The sequence below is a fragment of the Varroa destructor genome, unplaced genomic scaffold (genome assembly GCF_002443255.2).
Source record: "Varroa destructor unplaced genomic scaffold, Vdes_3.0 BEIS01000004.1, whole genome shotgun sequence".
Lineage (NCBI taxonomy): Eukaryota > Metazoa > Arthropoda > Arachnida > Mesostigmata > Varroidae > Varroa > Varroa destructor.
Window position 1 is genome coordinate 11,670,514 of NW_019211457.1, and position 9,347 is coordinate 11,679,860.

Consider the following 9,347-nt stretch of genomic DNA (forward strand, 5'->3'; position numbering starts at 1 on the left):
TATAACAATCGCGGAATCGCTAGACGTCTGAGGAGAACAGAGGCGACCCCTATGAACAGAGCAGGTTTACGTGTACAATTCAGTGACTGCAATATCGACTGCGGCTTCTACTTAGGTAAACTCGCTTTGCTTAATACGTTAAACTTACCAAACAACTTGATTGAGTGCAGAGTCTGCATTGCTTTGATTGGCCCCAATTACCCTTTACAGAACTGCAGTACTAATATAATGATTCGCAGCTGTCCCTTCTCATGCGCAGATGAAGAGCCATTAATAGTCCTAAAATACTATCATCATTAGTACTGCAAGGACAATCGATTCATCAGACAAGCGAGAACCTTGTTCCCTCCTAAAAATTGGCACTTTTCTGCTCACAAACTGCATCCTATACCGTATATATTTATCTGGTACATGATATTTCATGTTTCAAGTTTAAATTTATACAAATCAAATGTGTAATTGTCACTTCGCTGAGATAAACATTCAAAACGGTTCACCATTAGGTGTTACTTGAAGGATTGTAATAGATCCGAAACCCAAATTTCTGTGACATACACAGATTTGGGCACTGATTTGGGTAAATCAGCCGTAATAAATAATTCATTACATTCCTTAGCAGCTTGTTTTTAGCAGCTTTATAAATTACACTAGAGAATATCGTATTTTCAAAGAATCACAACCCGTAACGAAATGTTCTATGTATAACCACGCACTTCGACAGATAGCGTAGCTTCACTGGACACAAGTACTACCGTACTGTACTTCCCTCGTAGACTTCTGCAATACTTTCAGTAAGCGTTCTCTCTATTGACAGCTACGCAAACGTGTACAAACGCCTGGATTTCTGGGTAAATAGTTCCACGTGTGCGTCTTACACGTATCTTTATAATGTACGAATTCTGCGTGTGGAGCTCCAACGGGCCTGTGCCGTGCGGAGATGTCTTTACTGCCTACTACTTTCAACTATTAATTTTTTGTTCAGGATGTGACTGGCAGCTCCCTGTTGTCTTTGTCGATGTTGTCTGTCGTCGCGGACACCTACCACTAGAACGGCTGCCGTTCTCCCATGCCATGTTCGCCTTATCCCAGTCAGCAGCAGGAGTGACATTACCTCCACTGACGGCAAATCACCGCCACGGATTAGGCGGTTTTGTTGGGATCCGGAAAACACCCTTTTCCTCTACTTCTGTCCCCGGTGCTGACGGACTCCTCGCGGACCGACCCCCGCTTTACCGCAGTAACAGGCTTTGAGCAGTTCGTCCGTAAGCGATTCTGCTGCACCTCTGCGACTGAAGGACAAAATACAGGCAACGAGGAGTGTAAGCGGCCGCATCACCATCGGTGTCAACAGTAGGAGAAAGATAAGAAGGGGCTCGCGCACGAAAGGGCAAACGAGAACGAGTAACAACTTAAACAATGGGCAAACAGTGACGCACAGTGCAGAGACCGAGTAGCTCAGCGTTGCACAAAGACGCCTGACGGACGCATTACACGATAGCAGCGGCGACGGCAGCAGCAACAACAGGAGCATTCCATGGTACAGCAGGACAAACCTGCAACAATGGCGGGCCGGCTCCTACTGACGACTTGGCGACCTCTTTGAGCTGTCATTCCACTGCGAGGTGTTAGCTATTTTCTTAGAACAGGACAGGACGCGGGGAAAAGGGTGGTGGACAAGCGCAAAAAGCGATGCCCAACATAGAAGCGTGTCGAGATGGGAGCAAAAGGCAGATCGGGGCGCTAGATGCGAATGCGGGCTAAGGCGCGATTATGGAAGAAAGCTCAATAACACGAAAGGATGTAATCACCTGAAACGATAGCCATGTAAATGGCGCTCTGTGAGAAAAGCAGTTTTCACAGAAGGTTAACAAAGCGGGCAGAAGAAACGGATGAAAGGGCGCAGGATGATGGCAAGACCACACTGCCCCAGAACAGAACCAAATGTAGTGCGAAACATAGCTCGAACCTTGTTTCTACGTGCCTCTGCCACCGCCGCCGCTGCCTCAAGAGAGCTCTGTTTGGCTGCATCGCCTTCATTGGAACTTTTTGTGTTGAAGTGCCCAACCAGCTCTAGGGGTTAACGTGAATCAGCTTGTCGTGTGCAGGTGGCCATGAATGCGCTTCTGCCACCGCGGACTAGGGCGTGCCTAAGTCTGCTTAAGTCTTCTACCAATGGGTAATACTATCTGATGACCAGGCAAATGACAGAGTCGCGTCAGGAACTTTTAAGGGAAACAGACACAAACAATTGCGACAAAAGCATAACATGCAGGAAAAAGCGCTTTCATCTTCTTTGTCTGATAGCCATTCATATGTGTTTGGTGCGGAAATTTAACAGCGTATACAGTCAGCAGCTCAGAAGAGTCACAGGTCGTATGGAAGATGCTATGATGTAGCAATTATAAGAAAATTATGCCCGCAATGTCTATTCAAATATAAGCTATATATAATAAAAATGTTAAGCTAAAAAAAGATTGTTGCTTTTCTAAATAGTGATGAAATTGAACGCATTAATCGGGATAAAAATATACATTATATATATTTAGCATTAAGTAGCAGAAGTCTTTAGTTTGACAGTTAAACAACAACAACGACGACACATCATATCTGTATCTACAATATAGATTTTAATAGAAATCAATAGGACCTAATGTCGGCAGCTGTAGCAGCAACTGTATGGAGCTTAACGAATCCAGCTAAGGAACGTAGCCGAAAACATAGAAGCACAACGTAAGTTATTCTTGGCTACAGCAGCAGCAGCAGCAGCAGCTCTGCGCAACTACCGTTTATCAGACGTCCCAACAGGCTTAATAGCCGGTAATTGTGATGTTTGCTTATAGGATTTTTTTCACTCAGTGATGGTTCTTGCATCCACCCCTCGCGTATATCGTTAATCGTATCAACGCAGGCCAACTTCACGTTTCGTTTTACCCTAGAAAATATTAGGCAAGGACTGCAAACTTGAATAGGACGCTCGTTTGCGCTCTTGCACCACTTGCTTCGATAGCAAAACTGACATAACGTTGGCCACACGATATAGGTTACGTCTGTTGGATAGGGCTGAGGATCGATGCGAAAAAAATAAACCTTTTTCGAGAGCTTAATGAATACAACGATCTTGGCGGCCATTAGATGCAAAATCGTACGAAAGCGACAATGCCGACAACTAAGGCTAGAACGCCTTTCGCGTTCCGTCGCGTTTTGCGCCATTTCTACTACGCATGCAGAGCTAAATTCGGACAGACCATATCGCTTGACTGCGCCTAGTGTCTCCTAGACACGCCTTTGCCGAACAAGGGGCCAGCATCGAAACCTTACATGGTCTGAACTGATCGAGAGAAATCTGGCACAGAGGTTTGAAATGGGCATAGGCTACTATGGGCCGCCACAGTGGTAGTCAACATGCATAAAGTGGAATTGTAATAACACGATTGACCTACAAATTTGTAGCCCTACCGTAAGGTGGTTTAGCTCATCTCTGGGTCTTGTCAAATTGGCAAAGCCTGCTACTGACAAAACAATGAAGGGCTGGCGATTAGGGTACAGGGTAAAAAAAACGAAAAGTAAAAGGCCACTTTTACGATCACTACATGTTGAACTTATCCATAAGAGAGTGATTAGTGGTTAAGTCTGCGTCTGTAGATCAAGCTTTATTGCTTGATCTACAGACGCAGACTAGGAACGATTAAATACTGATCGTGCTGCGAGATTAAACATAGGAATACATGTTCTGAGCTATTGCTGCCAATGGCCGCTAGTTAGACTCCAGGCGTCTACATACAGCAGTGACTGTTGCCATGGGCTGGTAGGTAGATGGCTGAATGTTATTCCTGAAATTTTTTTCTATAGGTAGACCTATCCTAATATAACGAGAAAAATATTCTTCGAACGTTTTTGGGCTGCGAAAGGTAATATACCTAATTTTAAAGGCAAAATGGTTGAACTTCCAGTTAGTTCAGTGTATATTCCACATAGATTTGCGATAGATGTTAATTCATCTATTGAACTACATTGGAAACTTGCCATCTACTCGTTGTATTGATTGTAGTCGAAAAAAGTAGAGGACGAGATTATTCGTGTAACACGTCAGCTAACGGTTAGAGCTTATACATCCTAATCACGCTTACACCAGTGGCTATTTATTTTCTATTTTCCTGACCGTCTCAATAAATATAGCCAGTCTTCTAATCAGTATCGCTACCGGTCCCTAATACTAATTTCTAGCTAAACCAGCCAGTAACGGTTAGCTACAATAAATAAACAAGGCCGTCTGAAGTTCTATTAAATGATTCCGCAGTTTTTTGTGATCCAAATTTTCAGCGTCGTTTCTATCGGTATGCAAGATCCGGAATGGACTTTTTTAAACGGGGTATGAAAAAGCGAGTTAAATTATGCAAAAAATAAATAAAACATTCCATTTATAGCCTCTGAGTCAAAAGGGAGATTATATCACTAGCAGACTTGGCTCCTCGATCTGCGTGTAACAGATAGTAAAACATTATTTTGATATTAACAAATAAACCGTTCGTTCCGATGCGGTTGGTCACCAATGTCATCTAATTTTTGCGACAAGCTGAAGTGTTTGTTTCTGTTTATATGAATCAAGGTCACATTTAGGCGATTCCCTATTGATAGTCAGCCGATTGCATTACTATCTAGACGAATAGGAAGGTGATCAATTGTAAACAAGAATTACTTAAGAAATCATAGAAATTGAATTACAACACGTAGAGTATTATTGTGCTTTTCTTCCAACTAGAACAGTTACAAAACAGCCCCCTGTGCTTGTCTGCCGCACAAATGATCTGGCCAAAAGACAATTTGCCCCAAGATCAGATTCGACAATTCTATGATTTAAACGTGTTTAGCTAAAGAAGTCTCTTCTCAACAATGAGTCCACTTATGCATTGGCTTGTAGAAGATTATGGCGACAACCGATGACAGGCTGCGTGAATAGAATGAGGACCCTTCGTCAACCTGCGGCCTGCAGGAAGCGCGATTCGTTCACCGGCCATTATAATCGAGAGCCACGCCCAAAGTTGATTTATGTTTTCATACTTTTGGGCAATGTTAATCAATTGTTGGAGAACAAAATCTTTTCAACGCTATTATGCACCGATTGAGGTAAAATTGTACAATTTCTCTCTACTCCTTGCCGGACCCCCAGCCCCACGGTTTTCTTTGTCGAATCCGTGCTTCTGAGGTCGTTTGAAAAGAGCGCATCAGAAGTTAATTGGACAGAAAGCCAAACATGCTATTATCTGCGAGTGACAAGCACGTCCACACGTGATAGCCAGTGCTTTTAACTAGCTCAGATGTAAATGCAACGCCCTTCGGTGTCCGCTACCTGTCATGAGCTAATAACACAGCTTTTATTTTCGCCAATAGCGGGATCCTTGCTACTACTCTTATACCTGGATATATGCTCTAAAATATCAACAGAATAGTCGACTTGAAAAAAGGCCCTTTGGTAAGAACGTGACATCAGGCTAAGCGTGTAGGCGGGCTAGAAGTGAAATACAGGTTGCCGTATTGTTTCTGGCAGATATACTGGGAGTGTCAAGTGTATCATGACGAACGTGCCGAAAAAACGGATCGGTGGAACAGAAGGATCCATTTACTCAGTTAGCCCTTCAGATGTCACAGACCCGCATGGATACTCGTAAACAAAAAAAAAAGAATATTTATAAAATATTGTACGTTAAGTGCTGTTCCTCAGACGATGACAAACATACACTTTGCACAAAGCTACGCTAACAAGACTAGTACTCATTCAGTTTTATTACCTGCACAATAGAGCTACTCGTTGCGAAGTTATTATAGAGCGAACGCACCAGCCACGAGGCCCCCATAGATATCGACTAAACAACTGACTATTTCAAGGGAACTGTGCTTGACTTCTAATATACGTAGATTATTATAAATTCGCTGCAACGCCATTGCTTCGCTTTCAAAGAGTCACACTTTTAGCCATTTTCTGCCATGCTTGTCAGTTGAAGCTAGTGCCAACCGCACTTACCTCATGATTCAATTAACTAAACTTATATCATCAAACCATAGGAACTAAGGACACCCAGGAATACTTTACTGCGCATCTCATACTTGCGTACGCGTTCACGTGCACAATGCAGTAGGCGCGTAAATGTAACAACAAACAGTGGTCCCGTAACGGGGCAATCTGTAAATGGTATTGCAATCTCCGTCCCGTGAACAGAGACCGATCAAAAATAATAATTGAATTTCATCGTTATAGACAACAACGTCCAGCCTTCGTTTGCGTTTACCTATCGTGCCCGTTCATCCTCTGCCTTAAACTTTGTTATGCTTTAGTCTTCTTTATGCTAAAAGCCATCTCCCTTCAAGCTCTTTTCTGAGAGAGAGTACCTATGTCCTAGCAATTTGTTTCCGTCTTTGACTAGATTTTTATTTTAATTAAACGAACCAGAAATATAAACATGAAACGTATCGACAACTCGGCAATTACTGTGACAGCGCTCCCGCTTCCTAACAGCGATGATGAGATACAATAGCAGCAGAGTCAAGCATTATGTGGAAGAATTATGCAGATTTTATTAATAGGTAGTAGATGAAGCTGCTCGTCCGTTGTTCAACTACTTTATAATATTAAGATCTAACTTACTAGCTTTTTAATTTCGTCTGTCAAACATTGCCGCTTCCTTCTCCTTTTCTACTTCTTCGTAGTTCTCTTTTCGGCCGCAATCGTCGTCGCAGACACCGTCGCTGAGGATGGCGCAGTGGCTGCGTGTGCTGGGTGCCATCTGGCCCCTTTCATATTTGCTCACCTCATCCTGATTTATGTGAAGAAAAAAGCGGGCCGCTAGCCCCTACGGACGTAAGAACACCGTACGTATGCCACACGCTCCTAGCCATACAATAGTCCGACACCAAAAACCGCGAGAAAGTGAAACTTAGCACGAATTAATATCTAATTATGAGTGCATGGTCCTTCAAATTTGCAAAGTCTTTTTCATTAAACGTTACATTAAGAGTTGTACTACCGGTTTGTGTCCGCTTCTCCTAGGCTTGGTAGCCCTAAAAATTGAAGCTTTTTTTACCGATGCCATCCATACACACACTAACGCCGAACACCCACAAAGAAGCTGTTTCTCCTGCAGATCTGGCCTTTAAGTTATCACTGAGATTTCCATAATAATAATTAGCAGTTTTAATTCCACGTAGATAATATCGACCGCGTACAGGGCAATTTTCAAGAAGCAAAAGATAACAGAATACTTAGACAAGTCCGGCGATAGTTTTATCGTCCAACTGCTTTTCCTCAGCCTGTATTTTAGCTCGTTTTAGTAAAAACGTTTTAACTTCTGTAATAAATGCGTAATTGTTGGGGGGTGCTCTTAGAAGTTCAGTCGCGCAAAGCGCATTTTATTATTACTATTTTTCATAGAATGCGCTTGGATCTGCTTAAAGCACGATTCGTTGACGCACGCGTGTATCATATATTGGCTAATTTTAAAAGGAACGCTATGTAACTAAAGGGTTATATGTAGCTCTTATTGCGTTGTGTGCATGTCTATATATATATATATATATATATATATATATATATATATATAGAGAGAGAGAGAGATTAAGGAAAAATGTGTGATTTTAGTCGGTTACTGACTTGAGATAAAAAAAAGTCATGCCTCGCTATGATCGATCAGCGACTTTTTAAACATTCTAGCATTAACGAGTAATCAATTTGAAACATCTAAGGTGCTACCGTCCCGTTAAAACCCGAATGGTTTGTCTGACAGAAACATAGAAAAGTTGGCATTATTTTTCTTCTTTTTCCAGATGGACTAACAGGGGAAGCAGTGTAGTTATTTCGACTCTCGAATCCTCTAGGCCCCGCCAAACTTGCTAGGCCTAGCAGACCAGAATTCGTTCTCGAAGTTTTAGGAATAGTGTGCACTTGGCTAACACAATTCGATGGGGCGAAAGCTAACTTAGCCTCTTGACTATCGTTTCCGTGGCCCCCATCGAGCATAAGTCCTGTCCCAGCCACCGAGCGAGCCCCATACTCACCCGCAGCTATAGCTGCCTAATTTTAGTCGGCTCCGCAGTTAATAACAATTTGGCTAACCGTAAGCTAATATGTTAGTAGTGGCCTATAGTGGCACATATATATATATATATATATCACACTGCAGTGACTGGTGGAATTTGTTAGAGAATTCCAATGGACTTGACGCGGGAGATGTAGCAATCACTTACAGAGTAAATAGATTTGAAAAGAGTGAGAAAAAAAGTGCTACCGAAAGCGTTATCGCTAGCAATTCTCAATTAAATAGCCTAAAAATCTAATACATATTAATCAGATCCTCAAGTGAACATATTGAACGTCTCACACGTACGTGATACGTGGATACGTCGCTTACACGCATACATATTACAAAAAAAAGTTTTAAGCAACAATATTTGTCGAGCTTAAGCGACAAAGGAAGGCGAGACGAACGACAGAGGCGGTAGATTGAAGGATCCTCTCAAATAAACAGCTATATTTAGGGTACCTGTGTCGCAAAACTTGTGAAACAAACTATATTGAGTGAGTCTTGCGCTCAGTCGCTATGATGGTGATGGCAGTAGTAAGTTTAAGCCGTTTACGTCATACTGCGGGTTCGAATGACCCCGCGATAACGCGATGCGAAGAAGTATTATAGTCCCTTAGCAAAGAAAGTCATTCAACTAAGCTGCATATAATCGTTGCCTAGTGTTCCTTTTTGGAAGGCTATCCGGATACCGACAGCTGCTTACTCAATGCTCATGTAGCCGGACTCCATGTGGTATTTGAAAAATGGAAGAAAGAAGGAAAGGAATTGTTTAGTGCTGAAGAATATGGTCAATCCAGAAATAAAGCAAATCCTCCAAAGCGGATCAACGTTGATACCTCTAGCTACGAATTACAAGAGCAGAAGGGTGACGGTGCAGCAGCGAACAAAGTCGAGAGTTCTTCCCACTGGCAAAACGAGAAGGAACGTAAACGCGACCGTTATAACGCTAGGCAACAGTAACCATTTCGGACTGAGATGGCCCGCACGTCGTTTGACCAAGTGGCCCTCTGTTATGTTGAAAAAACAAAATTGCCAACCAAAATATTCAAGCATCTGTGTCCTGAATATATCCATCGTATTGGGCATACCCCAAGAACATAGGCTAGGGAATAAATATTGATTATTACACCATCATCTCAACTGTGTTTAAGGTCATTCTCGAAAAATGTTACGTGTCCTTAGTAGCTTTTGTATAGTTAATAAATATTCCATAATATCTTTAAGCTAAAATCATTCGTATGCTTTATTTTTATAGTAATAAACATCGATTCAGTA